This window comes from Schistocerca cancellata, chromosome 2, assembly GCF_023864275.1.
Source record: "Schistocerca cancellata isolate TAMUIC-IGC-003103 chromosome 2, iqSchCanc2.1, whole genome shotgun sequence".
NCBI lineage: Eukaryota > Metazoa > Arthropoda > Insecta > Orthoptera > Acrididae > Schistocerca > Schistocerca cancellata.
The window spans coordinates 1045699834-1045717351 of record NC_064627.1 but is presented as its reverse complement, the minus strand read 5'-3'; the positions used below and the strand labels follow the sequence as shown (position 1 = coordinate 1045717351).

At 43.6% G+C, this 17518-nt stretch overlaps 1 long non-coding RNA gene across 1 annotated transcript in view; it reads left to right on the top strand.

Annotated features, from left to right (window-relative positions):
- Window positions 1-17518, top strand: part of LOC126149295 (uncharacterized) — a 1122064-nt gene that overhangs the window by 242141 nt on the left and 862405 nt on the right. The gene's annotated exons all lie outside the window — the stretch shown is intronic.

Below are 17518 nucleotides of genomic sequence, written 5' to 3'. Positions count from 1 at the left end.
CCCCAACAGCTACTCGACCACCTGATCCAGAGTATGCCAACCCGTTGTGCGGCCTGTGTAAGTACGCATGGTGATCATATCCCATATTGATGTCGGGGTACATGCCCAGGAAACAGTGGCGGTTCTTAGCACATGGATTCCGTGACAGTTTTGTCAACTTATCACCAATACTGTGGACTTACAGATCTGTGTCGTGTGTGTTCTCTATATGCCTATGCTATTAGCGCCAGTTTTGTGGCACCACATTCTGCAATTATCCTTATTTTATGAGCATGAGTGTACGTAATTAAATCTATAATGAACGTAAGCAATAAGAATGATCAAGTCTTTCGTATTTTTAATTTTAGTCGGCATAATACATGGACTGGATAAAAAGTAGTAGCGACATGGTTTTAATTCATACCAAACTTTATTGATAGACGTTCACAGATTCACATGCTTTCAGTATAATGGCCCCGCATCTCAGTCACCTTCATCTACACAGATGGAAGGCGTCGTACACTGTCAGAGCGTCCATCTCTGTCGATGTCTCGCAATGACAGCCCCATGGCACGGGCGATGACTTCTCTTGTGTTGTAGGTAGTGCAACGAAGAGTTTCCTTCATTCTGGCGAGCGTATCGTAATACCAAGGACTCATATTGGGTGAATACAGTGGATGTTTCAATATCTCCAACACCCACGTATGCACGGGTTTCGCCATGTGGCGTAGTGCATTGTCAGGCTGGATGATGGCACGCAGTGCCAGGCGGCAACATTGTTGTGTGCTCCGACTTAACACTTATTACACAATTCCTAATGATACTTAGGTCCATGTTAACTCAGGAAGATGCCAGTCACGTGGTCAGAATATGGATTGAGAGTAAATAGAAGACTAAAGTAATGAGAAGTAGCAGAAATGAGAACAGCGAGAAACTTAACATCAGGATTGATGGTCACGAAGTAGATTAAGTCAAGGAGTTGTGCTACCTGGGTAGCAAAATAACCAATGACGGACGGAGCGAGGAGGACATCAAAAGCCCACTAGCACTGGAAAGACGGGCGTTCCTGGTCAAAAGAATTCTACCAGTATCAAACATAGACCTTAATTTGAGGAAGAAGTTTCTGAGAATATACGTTTGGAGCACAACATTGTATGGTAGTGAAAGATGGACAGTGAGAAAACAGTAACAGAAGAGAATCGAAGCATTTGAGATGTTGTGCTATATAAGAATGTTGAAAACTAGGTGGGCTGATAAGGTAGGGAATGTGGTGGTTCTGTGCAATATCGGAGAAAAAAGGAATATGCGGAAAACACTGACAAGGAGAATGGACAGTATGGTAGGACCTCTGTTAAGACATCAGGGACCGACTTCCGTGGCACTAAAGAAAGCTGTAGAAGGCAGTAACTGTAGAGGAAGACAGCGATTGGAATACATCCAGCAGATAATTGAGGACTTACGTTGTACGTGGTATTCTGAGTTGAAAACGTTAGCACAGGAGCGGAATTCGTGGCGGGCCTCATAATAAAAGCAGTAACTGTCCTATTACGCTTCCTTGCCGTATTCTGGAAATTACCGTTAAACGTGTCAATTTTGTTCCGTGTGGAAGAGAGTCCTTAATCCAGTCGGAAACCTAGTTCGGTACTCGGTAAATTCGTAATCATTTTTCACTAGACGGCAGTGCGGGGCGGTGTCAAATCTTTTCTTGATTTCCTGAAGTTATGGAACACGGTACCAACCTGAGCGCTGATGTCTACCGCGTTGTTCATCTCATGGAGGAATAGAGTGAGATTAGTTTTGCAAGATCACTGTTTGCGGAATACAAGTTGATTTTTGTAGAGGAGATATTTGTTCTCCACAAACGACATAATTGTTGAGCATAAAACGTGTTCCATAATTCTACAACAGATTGACGTCAATGACACAGGCGTTTTATTAAGTGGATCTGTCTTACGACCGTTCTCGGAAACGGAAATGACCTTCGCTTTTGCCAGCCGCTAGACAACCTTCGTTACTACAGCGAACTACGATAAACTGCTACTGGTAGGGGAGCAAGTTCTTTCTCCATACTGGCTGACGCTTATAAGACCACACACTCTCGGAATTTGAAAATTAATTCAAGCCGTGATGTAGAATTCCTCTCTTCTTCTGTCGGCCTCTGGAGTTGACCGAGCATCTCCGGGATGAAACGTGCTGCTCTTCTTCGGATCCTCTCTATTTCCTCCAACAATCATATCTGGGCCCCACAGTGACGAGCAATATTCAACTACTGGTCGAACGAAGGTCCTGTAAGCTACCTCCTTTATTGACTTACTAAATTTCCTGAGCATTCTTCCAATGAATATCAGTCTGACATTTGTCTTACCCAAAATTAATTTTATATGGTCGTTCTGCTTTAAATCGCTCCGTGCGTGTACTCTTGGATATTTTATAGAAGTAACTGCTTATAGTGATTGTTCTGAAACGTGTAATCGTACAATGACGGATTTTATTACCTATGTATTCGCAGCGCGTTACATTTGTTTATGTCGGGGTTCAGTTGCCACTCGCTGCGCTAAGCGTCGATCCAGCTGTAAGTCTTCTTGCAGTTTTCTAGCGTCGCGACTGCTATGTATACAACAGAATCATCCGAGAAAACACTCGTCAAACTTCCGACGTCGTCCACTTGGTCATTTACATATATATTGAAAAGTAATGGTCCTATGACAATCCCTTGCGGTGTCCCCGAAGTTACTTTTATGTCTGAAGACTTCTCTCCTTTGAGAAACAAATTCTGTGTTCCGATTGTTAGAAATTCTTCAATGCAGCCACACAGATCTTTTGATATTCCACTCGGTCGTATTGACATATGCAGCAGGGAAATGGGCTTAAGCGGCTAACATAAAGTGTATTTCATCTTGCAGATACTTTATACAATACATATACAGGTTGGAAAAAAGCTTAGGTCATTCCCGTTTTCGTGAAGGGTCGTAAGACAGATACACATAACAATAGGCCAACATCTAAGATTTTAAATGGTACTACACGATAATTTGTAGCATATCAGAAGGCGTTTATTAACACTATTTAAAATGTGTGTACGTACTCACGTTTTAATGAACTATCTTTGTGGAAACAGGTAACAAATCCAAAAGTCTGATACACAGTGGAACTCGTCACGAAAGCGCTATTAGGCGGCGTTTACACTGGAGTACCCGATAATGGCCATCTCGTCGTTTTACTTTTGCACTTTCCCAATATTTATGCGAAACGTTTCGGCGCCGACATTATCAAACGTTCCATCACTGTATTGGTAGTTTTTAGAACTTCAGAATGGCATGGAACAAATTCATCGTCCCACTACGAAAACATCAGTAATACCGATCTCACCTCAGATTCTTTACAAAATCGAACTCCCCCTTACGAAGCAAGTTGATCCATGTGCTCTTGCGGTATTGTGAGCGCGTGGAATCCGGAAGGTCGCGGGTTAGAATCCCGGAGGAATCAGATAATTTTTCTGTCTGCCTTCAATCTAGCCTTGTCCTCTCAAAGGTATGAGAAGCCGCCAGGAATAAGACGTGTTTCGCGTTCCACGTTAAACTGCAGATTCCCTTTCCCGTGTTGCGTAACTGGGGTAGATTAGGAACACGCAAGTCGCCGAAGTAGCATCCAGCTGCAAAACTTGCACTCATTGTGGCATACGAAATTACTATTGTCTATGAAACAGCTTTCTGTTACTTTAGAGCTAAGTTAATATATTAAATATTTAACATCAAGTATGTGAAATCTTTATGGCTGAAAACGCAAAACTCCAACCATGTCTCTTTTTTTGGTTTCTGATCATTAACCGGAAGACTAATGAAGAAGTCAAAATCAAAATCGACAGTAAATTAAAACATAATGCCTGATGTTTTGGTTTTACTGCATGAACTCACATGTTTGTTTGCTTCTGGTGTGGGAGAATCAGCCGTCTAGGTATACCTAGACGCCCAGGGGACGCCCGGATGTGTAAGGCTTAGTTGTCAGGACACACCCTTCGTGGAGGCTTCTCTCATGTCCCCCTGATGACAGAATGTGAGATGAGTAGAAGTAGTCAAAAGGCCTGGAGATTGTTACGACACCTTAACAATGATCCCTCCCAACCCAATATGCATACAAATGTGAAGGCAGACCAGATCGCACACCAGCTTTTGAAAAATGGTAAACCTGACCATACCAGTAAAATCGGGAGACTAACGCTGGAAATGGAGCCCGAACAAGAGGGAAACATTCTGTCTCAACGCAGCTCTAAATAAGTGCAAAGTCGGAAAAGCAGCAGGGTAGATGACATAAGAAGTGAACAGATCAAGAACTTTGGTCCAGGTGCAAAGTGCTGGCTACTCGAGCTAATGAATAATTGTGTCAAGAGCGGCAAGATACCAAAATCTTGGCGGAAAGCAAAAATTATAGCTATACATAAACCAGGGAAAGACCGGGATGAACCCAAAAGTTATAGGCCAATCTCCCTCCTATGCCACCTGTATAAGGTATTGGAAAGGTTGATCCTCCAAAGAATTACACATATGATAGAACCACTGCTGATCCCTCAACAGGCAGGATTCAGACAAGGGAAGAGCTGCACAGTACAGGTGTTGAATTTAACGCAGCATATAGAGGACGGCTTCCAAAGGCGGCAGACAACAGGAGCGGTGTTTATAGATCTTTCAGCCGCCTACGAAACTGTCAACCACAGACTCTTGTTGCTGAAGCTATACAACCTCACCAAGGACTACAAACTAACCTGTCTAATTAGAAATCTTCTGCAGAACCGAAGATATTTTGTGGAATATCAAGGACAAAGAAGCAGATGGAGGCAGCAGAAAAATGGGTTGCCACAGGGCAGTGTACTGGCACCCACCCTCTTCAATATATACACTAACGACCAGCCGTTACCAGATGGAACACAAAGCTTCATATATGCAGATGACCGAGCAATCACAGCACAAGATCACAGCTTTGAGAGGGTGGACCGGAAGCTAACTGATGCTCTGAAAGAATTAACTGCCTATTACAGGGACAATCAGTTGAAACCAAATCCTTCTAAGACCCAGACCTGTGCTTTCCACCTCCGAAACAGACAGGCTAGTAGAACCTTGCAGATAGGTTGGGAAGGAACCTCTTTAGAACACTGCAAGACTCCAAAATACCTCGGAGTCACTCTGGACCGTGCTCTTACATATAAGGAACACTGCTTAAAAACAAAGCAAAAAGTGGCTGCCAGGAACAATGTGGTTAGGAAGCTGACTGGAACAACATGGGGAGCACAGCCAGACACAGTGCGCACATCCGCATTAGCCCTCTGCTACTCTGCAGCTGAGTACGCTTGCCCAGTATGGTGCAGATCTACACATACAAAGAAAGTTGATGTTGCTCTGAATGAGACATGTCGTATCACTACGGGTTGTCTAAGAGCCACACCTGTGGAAAAACTGTACTGCTTATCTGGCATAGCCCCCCCCCCCCAGACATCCGAAGAGATACAGCAGCACGGAGTGAAATGAAGAAGGCATTAACATCCGAAGGCCACCCACTACATGGCCACCAACAGGCACAGCAAAGACTTGTGTCTAGAAAGAGCTTCCTTCACAGTACAGAACCACTCGCTGACACTCCACATCAACACCGGGAGAAGAGATGGCATGTCAGAAGCCAGCATCTGGAAGAGTGGCTGATCCCGCAAGAAGTTCTTCCCCCAGGCCACACAGAGAAATGGTCCACATGGAAATCACTCAATCGCCTGCGTTCTTCTGTCACAAGATCCAAGAGTAATCTGGAGAGGTGGGGCTTCTGCCGTGCAGACATCAACACATCTACTACAATGCACATTACCTCCAACTGTGTGCACCATGGAGGATCTCGTAAACGCTACACAGAGTGCACTGGACGTTGCAAATTTTTTGGGCATCCACTGTATAGATTAAAATCACGTTATGTTTGACAACACAATCTGTGTCTAATCATTTATTTAATTCTTGACTAGTTTAATTTATAAACCATAATGTATGTATGTATGTAGTAATGTATCTAATATTGTTTTTTTTTTTAGTTTGCTTCTGAGACGATAAATAAATAAATAAATAACTGCACGAACGGGAAAAACGTATTGAGCCATCAACTGTTTTCCTTGTGGTATTTTGTGTGGGGAGTCAGCAACTAAAATTTGCGAGAAGTTTTGAAGCGGTTTGTAGAGTTTGTTGGAAGTCATTGAGTGATTTCGTTAGAAAATACTTGATGAGTATATTCGGAGCCTCAAGACATGTACACAGTTTATAACTTGAATGCATCACTTAGTGCGTTTAACTCTTAATGCACGATTATATGTCTTAACCCTCTGGGAGCTGTGGATGCACATGAGCTCGCCGTTTGGATTTTCCGACAGTGCCATGGACTTCTGAATGCGTCCTGCGCCGCCGACTGATCACAGCTGCGGGCGAGTTACTTTCATATCCCGGTGAATAAAAAACTTTACACTGCATATGAGTTTCACTACGTGCTATCATTTCCAGAAAACCTTATTTTAATATCTAGAATCGTTTCGTTTATGAGCTATGACAATTTTTAAAACCACATGAGTAGTGATTCGCAAGGACGTGAAATGGCGCGTCCCGCTCGACCGTCCTTCGGATATAAAACCCCAATAACTCGAGAACGATGTGAGATGTTCTTCTGCTTTCAATTTTAAATAAATTTCTGATATCTTATCTACATTTCAGTCACTGCAATATATGAGCTGAAATCACCCATACGCAAAGTTTACCCAGTTTGCTTTTATCTCTACAAATTCTCTATAATTTCATACAATGTTTTACTTAATTTGATGCAGCACAGTAACGATTGCGTATAACGAAAAGAAATTCAGTCCTTTATCGAGTGAAAACATCAGACTGTAAGATGTACAAAAATTAAATTTTTTGACGTAATAGTTTTTGAAAAATCGGATGATAAGTATTTCATATTGGGCAGAATGCCATCACTCAGCAGCAGACACCAGTATATGGAGAGTATTAAAGCTATAATAAAAGCCGTCTCAGCACGGAATGAAAAGACCTTTTCTGTAGCAGCGAAAGTGTTTGAGTAGACAAAGATAACATTTCAAATTTTTAAAATCGGACAACAGTTATACGAAAATCTGAAAACCAAATTTCTGTTGCCCCCTGAAAGCCGTTATATAGGCAACCTACCGCTACAACGGGTGACAGATCGAATGTTTTAGTCTTTTAGTAGAACTGATAGTCGCCTGAACATCTCAGCTGATACAGGAGTTGAGAGGTTTAAACATACGAGTACAATAACACTACACGCTACTCTGAATATCTTCATTTTCCGAAAACCTCATTTCCATGTACTGAAGAACACATAAAACTAATACCACGCATGTCTCTGTCCTTGAAAGTGGTCTCATTTGAGGGAAGAAGAGTATCCACGAAGTTCTTGAGATTTGTTACATACTGCCGAAGCCATGATGGTCCTGATTTTTCTTGGTGATTTATTCGAGATTCTTGGAGCTATTCTTCTTATTCCTGGATGACTCATTTTCCAAGAAATAGATAAATGGGACAGATGACATTACGTCTTCCTCGCTGAACCTGTATTTCGAATGGTTCCGAAATTTCACTTCAGATTTAGCATTTGTCAGGTATAATTTCAATTGATTTATCAATTTGTCATCAATATTGAAGTCACGGAGTGTGGAGAGCAGGACTTTTGTCTTTATACATTCACGTGCTACTGTAAAGTCCACAAAAGTGATTAAATATATGTGTTTTGTCAGATTACTGAGTTAAGGTTAACAGTGGATTCTCGACACGATCTCGCTTTCCGGAATCCCTTCTGATATTCGCCTATATGCTTGTCGACTTGTTTTTCGAAACTGATTAATGCTGCACTAGAAAGGATTTTGAACATTACCGTGCGAGGAGAGAAAAATCTTTGTATTCGTATTTGTTTTGTCTCCCTTCTTAGATAGTAAATGCATTACTGCTTATTTTCATGGTTCTGCTGTTCTCCTGTTTCTCGGATTTTTAGAATTACGTTGTGTCGGACTTTTTTTTTTAAATTCTGGACCAGCTAATTTCCACGTTTCTGCTAGTATGCTATCTTTCCCCAATGACTTGTTGTATTTTAAGTTTCGAATAATTGTACGTATTCATTTTGTATCAGGATGCTATGAGATTATAGTTTTGTTTTCAGATTGTTAAAGGATTATTCTGTCTCTTGGTTCTTCACAGATGATCATATTTGAAAGTACTAGTAGAAGAAAATATATACGAGTCCTTTTGTAAGACTTTTCAATCAGTTGAAGTTATAATATTTCATATCGTGTTTTCTCTTGTATTGCAGGTAAAGATAAACATGTTTCATTACGAGCTTATTCGCAAGAAGCGAATGATTCAGACATGTCTCTGAGTTCCTATGGTGATGAGCAGTCTTGGTGACGAAGTTAGACAGCCAACAGCATCACAACCTCTGCATCAGGTGCGTTCCTCACTCTTTCTGTTCTCACCATCCGCCGGATGGTGTATGTTTCATACTGTGTATCACAACTTTTGTAGTTCATATATATTCTCCAGCTTTCTCTCTACAGCTAGTTCCACAGCTGTGATGGAATATTCACATACATACCTAGATGGTCACATGAATATTCATTTCAGTTACGATTCGAGAATTTAGAAGGTACAGAAGTTCAGGCTGGGCAAATTGAAGCTAATCTGGATAATTTTTCGTGCACCTTAAGATATTCAACCCGACTTACGTGATCTTGTCCCATGGGTGATGATGTATGTTGGGTTGTCTATTTTAAGCTGTATGAAATATTTTTCGGCCAAGGAATACTTCGCTCAGCTTGAGCTCACCATAGTGCTTTTCCAGAGCGTTTCTGAGCTTCTGGCCGTATAGTGACGCGTTTAATGTCGATGAATGCCCTGGAAGGCTCTCGTCATGTCTTCATCCACATAAGTTTCTTCGAATTACTGGAAACTGCATTGCAGAGGATGCTCAGAACATTACTTTAATTTAGGGTTCTTTCCTTTCTACACTACTGGCCATTAAAATTGCTACACCAATAAGAAATGCAGATGATAAACTGGTATTCATTGGACAAATATGTTATACTAGAGCTGATATGTGATTACATTTTCACTCAGTTTAGATGCACAGATCCTGAGAAATCAGTACCCAGAACAACCACCTGTGGCCGTAATAACGGCCTTGATACGCATGGGCATTGAGTCAAACAGAGCTTGGATGGCGTGTACAGGTACAGCTGCCCAAGCAGCTTCAATACGATGCCAGTTAATCAAGAGTAGTGACTGGCGTATTGTGACGAGCCAGCTGCACGGCCATCATTGACCAGACGTTTTCAATTGGTGAAAGATCTGGAGAACGTGCTGGCCAGGGCAGCAGTTGAACATTTTCTGTATCCAGAAAGGCCCGTAAAGGACCTACAACATGCGGTCGTGCTTTATCCTGCTGAGATGTAGCATTTCGCAGGGACCGAATGAAGGGTCGAGCCACGGGTCGTAACACATCTGAGATGTAACGTCCACTGTTCAAAGTGCAGTCAATGCGAACAAGAGGTGACCGAGACGTCTAAGGGCACCCAATACAATCGCGCCGAGTGATACGCCAGTATGGTGATGACGAATACACGCTTCCAATGTGCGTTCACCGTGATGTTGCCAAACACGGATGCGATCTACATCTACATTTACATTTATACTCCGCAAGCCACCCAACGGTGTGTGGCGGAGGACACGTTACGTGCCACTGTCATTACCTTCCTTTCCTGTTCCAGTCGCGTATGGTTCGCGGGAAGGACGACTGTCTGAAAGCCTCCGTGCGCACTCTGATCTGTCTAATTTTACATTCGTGATCTCCTCGGGAGGTATAAGTAGGGGGAAGCAATATATTCGATACCTCATCCAGAAAAGTACCCTCTCGAAACCTGGACAGCAAGCTACACCGCGATGCAGAGCGCCTCTCTTGCAGAGTCTGCCACTTGAGTTTGTTAAACATCTCCGTAACGCTATCACGGTTACCAAATAACCCTGTGAGGAAACGCGCCACTCTTCTTTGGATCTTCTCTATCTCCTCCGTCAACCCGATCTGGTACGGATCCCACACTGATGAGCAATACTCAAGTATAGGTCGAACGAGTGGTTTGCAACCCACCGCCTTTGTTGATGGACTACATTTTCTAAGGACTCTCCCAATGAATCTCAACCTGGTACCCGCCTTACCAACAATTAATTTTATGTGGTCATTCCACTTCAAATCGTTCCGCACGCATACTCCCAGATATTTTACAGAAGTAACTGCTACCAGTGTTTGTTCCACTATCATATAATCATGCAATAAAGGATCCTTCTTTCTATGTATTCGCAATACATTACATTTGTCTATGTTAAGGGTCAGTTGCCACTCCCTGCACCAAGTGCCTATCCGCTGCAGATCTTCCTGCATTTCGCTACAATTTTCTAATGCTGCAACTTCTCTGTATACTACAGCATCATCCGCGAAAAGCCGCATGGAACTTCCGACACTATCTACTAGGTCATTTATATATATTGTGAAAAGCAATGGTCCCATAACACTCCCCTGTGGCACGCCAGAGGTTACTTTAACGTCTGTAGACGTCTCTCCATTGATAACAACATGGTGTGTTCTGTTTGCTAAAAACTCTTGAATCCAGCCACACAGCTGGTCTGATATTCCGTAGGCTCTTACTTTGTTTATCAGGCGACAGTGCGGAACCGTATCGAACGCCTTCCGGAAGTCAAGAAAAATAGCATCTACCTGGGAGCCTGTATCTAATATTTTCTGGGTCTCATGAACAAATAAAGCTAGTTGGCTCTCACACGATCGCTGTTTCCGGAATCCATGTTGATTCCTACATAGTAGATTCTGGGTTTCCAAAAACGACATGATACTCGAGCAAAAAACATGTTCTAAAATTCTACAACAGATCGACGTCAGAGATATAGGTCTATAGTTTTGCGCATCTGCTCGACGACCCTTCTTGAAGACTGGGACTACCTGTGCTCTTTTCCAATCATTTGGAACCTTCCGTTCCTCTAGAGACTTGCGGTACACGGCTGTTAGAAGGGGGGCAAGTTCTTTCGCGTACTCTGTGTAGAATCGAATTGGTATCCCGTTAGGTCCAGTGGACTTTCCTCTGTTGAGTGATTCCAGTTGCTTTTCTATTCCTTGGACACTTATTTCGATGTCAGCCATTTTTTCGTTTGTGCGAGGATTTAGAGAAGGAACTGCAGTGCGGTCTTCCTCTGTGAAACAGCTTTGGAAAAAGGTGCTTAGTATTTCAGCTTTACGCGTGTCATCCTCTGTTTCAATGCAATCATCATCCCGGAGTGTCTGGATATGCTGTTTCGAGCCACTTACTGATTTAACGTAAGACCAGAACTTCCTAGGATTTTCTGTCAAGTCGGTACATAGAATTTTACTTTCGAATTCACTAAATGCTTCACGCATAGCCCTCCTTACGCTAACTTTGACATCGTTTAGCTTCTGTTTGTCTGAAAGGTTTTGGCTGCGTTTAAATATGGAGTGAAGCTCTCTTTGCTTTCGCAGTAGTTTCCTAACTTTGTTGCTGTACCACGGTGGGTTTTTCCCGTCCCTCACAGTTTTACTCGGCACGCAACTGTCTAAAACGCATTTTACGATTGCCTTGAACTTTTTCCATAAACACTCAACATTTTCAGTGTCGGAACAGAAATTTTCGTTTTGATCTGTTAGGTAGTCTGAAATCTGCCTTCGATTACTCTTGCTAAACAGATAAACCTTCCTCCCTTTTTTTATATTCCTATTAACTTCCATATTCAGGGATGCTGCAACGGCCTTATGATCACCGATTCCCTGTTCTGCACATAGAGAGTCGAAAAGTTCGGGTCTGTTTGTTATCAGTAGGTCCAAGATGTTATCTCTACGAGTCGGTTCTCTGTTTAATTGCTCGAGCACCATGATGCTGTAAGCAGAACCTGGATTCATCCGAAAAAATGACGTTTTGCCATTCGTGCACCCAGGTTCGTCGTTGAGTACACCATCGCAGGCGCTCCTGTCTGTGATGCAGCGTCAACGGTAACCGCAGCCATGGACTCCGAGCTGATAGTCCATGGTGTTGCAAATGTCGTCGAACTGTTCGTGCAGATGGTTGTTGTCTTGCAAACGTCCCCATCTGTTGACTCAGGGATTGACACGTGGCTCCACGATCCGTTACAGCCATGTTGATAAGATGCCCGTCATCTCGACTGCTTGTGATACGAAGCCGTTGGGATCCAGCACGGCGTTCCGTATGACCCTCCTGAACCCACCAATTCCATATTCTGTTAACAGTCATTGGATCTCGACCAACACGAACAGCAATGTCACGATACGATAAACCGCATTCGCGATGGGCTACAATCCAACGTTTATCAGAGTCGAAAACGTGATGGTACGCATTTCTCCTCCTTACACGAGGCATCACAACAACGTTTCACCAGACAACGCCGGTCAACTGCTGTTTGTGTATGAGAAATCGGTTGGAAACTTTCCTCATGTCAGCACGTTGTAGGTGTCACCACCGGCGCCAACCTTGTGTGAATGCTCTGAAAAGCTAATAATTTGCATATGACAGCATCCTCGTCCTGTCGGTTAAATTTCGCGTCTGTAGCACGTCATCTTCGCGGTGTAGTCATTTTAATGGCCAGTAGTGTGTTAACGCATTGCGTGCTGTTATTAGTGTTATTTCACTTTTAGTGCCACTATTGGGTAGATTGGTAGTGGTAAGAATGTTAGTTACATAGTTTTCTCCTTGAAAGCTGGTTCTTGGGAATTTCTAAGAATTTGTCCGCTAGTATCCGACGTCGTTCTTCGGGCGCCTATCCATGGAAATTGCCCACAGTCTAGGGAAGCAAAGAGGCCTATGAGCTTTTGTACTCCCCTTCTTTCTGCGTGCTCGATGCCCTGCTCAGTTTGATCTGATGTGGATCCAATACTCTTGAGAAGTGTTCCACTGTGGGCCCTACAAGAGTTTTGTAAGTTATCTATTTTGCAGATGAGCCACAGATCCCAACACTACACTATCAGCTGCCATTTTCTTTACCCGCAACTCAAATTATATACTGTTACCACTTAATATTTATATATTAACTTTTATTCACTATATTCTTACATTTAACCAGAAAGGCATCATATTTTATTCATTGTCACGCATCTGAATTTACATATACGCTCCGCAAGATATCTTGTGTGTGGTGGAGGGCCTTTTCCTTTCACCAGTCCCGACTAGTTCGCGGTAATAATAAATATTGTTAAGCATCTGCGTAAGCTGGAATTTCTGTGATACAACTTTGACTGTCTTGTCGCAAGATGTACGTAGAAGCAAGCAATATATTGGTTTCATTTTCAGTATGGAATTTGACAACTGTAGCTACTAATTGCGATAGAAGTATAAGCAGTATTAGCTATTGCATGAAAAACGATTATAGCGTTGTTACTCCCATGTACTATATGACATAACTTTTCTGTTTATGGTTCATTAAGTATTTAGTCAGATGTAATGCATCCTTCGTGAAGTTCACAGCTTGACAGTCCTCACCATTAAGAACTATTTGTCAGAGTTCACAAGAACGACTCTTTCCAGACCTTAGAGGTTTTATAGCATGCTTCCTCGTAGATGATACCATCATGTACAAGTCTGAGATTGCATCTAATACTATCTGCTACGTCATTTATATATAACAAGAACAGTAAGAATCTGTAATTCCTTTTCTTTGTATAATACGCTATCGTGGATTATGTTCCCTCTTGTGAAGAGGTTTTCGATGTCTTAAGTATTCCGTAGGGACATACTGTATTTAGTTGACGTGGGTGTGATACAAAATCACAAATTCAACAAGAGCCTAGAAATACCGACTCCGTCTAGTTATCTCCGCTCGTAGCTGTTTGGATATGATGTCTGAAGAGCGCAGTTTGCGTTTCGCATGAGTGATGCGGAATAAATTAGAATAGTTTCCGTCGACACGCCGCAACGTCACTTTTGCGGACATTAGCCCTATCCTTTTGCTCTGCACAAAAATAGCTAAGGACTTGCGGCATGCAAGAATCTGATCATTTGATGATTTATTTGGATGGTAAGCTATCCCATTGTAGAAAGTCGATAGGCCTTCATACAATACCGAAATCACGTTCATCTCCGACATCAGTTGCATGTGGAGCTTTGTACTTCCTGTGGCAGCTGTTCAGTATGGTGGCTTTCGTCCACTCATGTGAGACTTTAACGATACAGGAACACGAACAGTTTTGCGTGTAAAGCTTCATTACTTCAGAAACATTGCCCTTGGACCACGAAACGTTTGGCCGACTGTTCCTATAACCCAGAAATATTGCGACGTATATCAAATACACAAATGAGTGAAATGTGTTCAGTTATCCTTTCAAAGGAACATAGGGAATTTCGTGGTTTCACTTCTTGTACACTCCTGGAAATGGAAAAAAGAACACATTGACACCGGTGTGTCAGACCCACCATACTTGCTCCGGACACTGCGAGAGGGCTGTACAAGCAATGATCACACGCACGGCACAGCGGACACACCAGGAACCGCGGTGTTGGCCGTCGAATGGCGCTAGCTGCGCAGCATTTGTGCACCGCCGCCGTCAGTGTCAGCCAGTTTGCCGTGGCATACGGAGCTCCATCGCAGTCTTTAACACTGGTAGCATGCCGCGACAGCGTGGACGTGAACCGTATGTGCAGTTGACGGACTTTGAGCGAGGGCGTATAGTGGGCATGCGGGAGGCCGGGTGGACGTACCGCCGAATTGCTCAACACGTGGGGCGTGAGGTCTCCACAGTACATCGATGTTGTCGCCAGTGGTCGGCGGAAGGTGCACGTGCCCGTCGACCTGGGACCGGACCGCAGCGACGCACGGATGCACGCCAAGACCGTAGGATCCTACGCAGTGCCGTAGGGGACCGCACCGCCACTTCCCAGCAAATTAGGGACACTGTTGCTCCTGGGGTATCGGGGAGGACCATTCGCAACCGTCTCCATGAAGCTGGGCTACGGTCCCGCTCACCGTTAGGCCGTCTTCCGCTCACGCCCCAACATCGTGCAGCCCGCCTCCAGTGGTGTCGCGACAGGCATGAATGGAGGGACGAATGGAGACGTGTCGTCTTCAGCGATGAGAGTCGCTTCTGCCTTGGTGCCAATGATGGTCGTATGCGTGTTTGGCGCCGTGCAGGTGAGCGCCACAATCAGGACTGCATACGACCGAGGCACACAGGGCCAACACCCGGCATCATGGTGTGGGGAGCGATCTCCTACACTGGCCGTACACCACTGGTGATCGTCGAGGGGACACTGAATAGTGCACGGTACATCCAAACCGTCATCGAACCCATCATTCTACCATTCCTAGACCGGCAAGGGAACTTGCTGTTCCAACAGGACAATGCACGTCCGCATGTATCCCGTGCCACCCAACGTGCTCTAGAAGGTGTAAGTAGACTACCCTGGCCAGCAAGATCTCCGGATCTGTCCCCCATTGAGCATGTTTGGGACTGGATGAAGCGTCATCTCACGCGGTCTGCACGTCCAGCACGAACGCTGGTCCAACTGAGGCGCCAGGTGGAAATGGCATGGCAAGCCGTTCCACAGGACTACATCCAGCATCTCTACGATCGTCTCCATGGGAGAATAGCAGCCTGCATTGCTGCGAAAGGTGGATATACACTGTACTAGTGACGACATTGTGCATGCTCTGTTGCCTGTGTCTATGTGCCTGTGGTTCTGTCAGTGTGATCATGTGATGTATCTGACCCCAGGAATGTGTCAATAAAGTTTCCCCTTCCTGGGACAATGAATTCACGGTGTTCTTATTTCAATTTCCAGGAGTGTATTTTTCGTCGTGTTGATAACGTGACTGTAAAGTGTCAGTGCAGTGTCATCCACAAAGAATATTTAGTCTCCTGTCATAAAAGTGTACATGTGGTTTTGTAGTATCGTCGATATTTATTTCCTATAAAATTCATAAGAGAATTTGTATTAAACTTTGTTATAAAAGAGAATATAGTACTACAGAATTTTAGACATATTGAATTGGTGTTTCTGCTAGGAGCGGCATTTGCGTTTAGAAAACGATCGTAAGGACGTTGAAGATGATGGACGCCCTGGGAGTAATCACATAATCAACCGGTGAAATCTTGGAAAAAGTTAAACAGTTGTTTGTGAAATATCGCCGAGTCACAATCACAGAAGTCGCTGATGATGGTGGCATATCAAGTCACTCATGCTATGAAATTTCTTTGGATGGTTTCGGTACTTTATGACAGGAAAATTGTGTTCCAAAATCATTGAACTTCAAACAACAACATCTGAAAATGCTAGCTGCTCACTCTGTTTTTCGATTTTAACGGCGCAGTACACTTCTCGACACAAGATCGAAGGATCGACAGTGAGTACTGTTTACAAATTCAACGGATTTTGTATGATGCAATTCGGAGAAAATCCCGATTTCTGCTGAAAAAATTTATCGATTTTGCACCACGGTAATGTACCAGCCCATACTTCAATTGATTGTTCATGAATGTTTGGCCCAATCTGCATATTCTCCAGAAATTGACTCCATGTAACTTTTCTTTTCCTGAAAATAAAGAAAAATGTAAAGGGAAATCATTTAAGAATCGTTGAAGAGATTAAAACCGCATCGCTGAGAGAGCGAAAAGTTATCCCGAAGATCGGGTTCCATAAGTGTTTCGGAGATTGAAAAATCTCTGCTGACAGTGCAGACATTGGGCACAGTATTAATGGCCCGCAAAATATTTCATACTCCTTAATATAGCCCACCAATCTTACATTATCTGCTCCCAGACCAGATGATAAGTTGGGATGCCTACCTTAAGGTGCGTGAAATATTTTCCGGGCTAGTCTTATTTTGTCCATCCTGTTTAACCTATAAGAAGAGTATTTCGAAAGGGATGTAGACGAATAAGTAGAATTCTTTTCGAAGAACAAATGTTCCCGTTAGTTTTTGATCGCAACACCTATCACGTATAATGACTTGATGAGCCATTGGTACGGACTTGTATACCCTGGCTGCTGGCTGTGACGTCACCAGCAGCCGAGGTATCGCCGTGTGTGGGCTTACGTTGACTCCGTGTTGGATGTGTCCAGTTCAGCCTCACAATCGCTGGACCTCATGCCACACTAAGCTGCAGGTATTCGAGTGTATAAAAGGTGCTGCTGCACGGTCCCGAAAGCCTTTAGTGCGGACCACTACAGCAGTGTCGTCAAACTTGGTATGTTGACTGTTTTCCAGGGTTCGCTCAGCTAAAGCGGACATTTAGGGGTAGCGTAGGCAATAGCACCTCTCGTGCTGCTTTCTGCTTCACACCGATTTCGTACCGTCTGTTCGACGTTAGATTTTCCTCACTCATAGCGTAATTTGGGAGCACCTAACCTTGTGAGGTGTGCTGGGTATTTGACGGATATCTGAAATTGTATTGCGTCAGTTCAGAGGGCGGC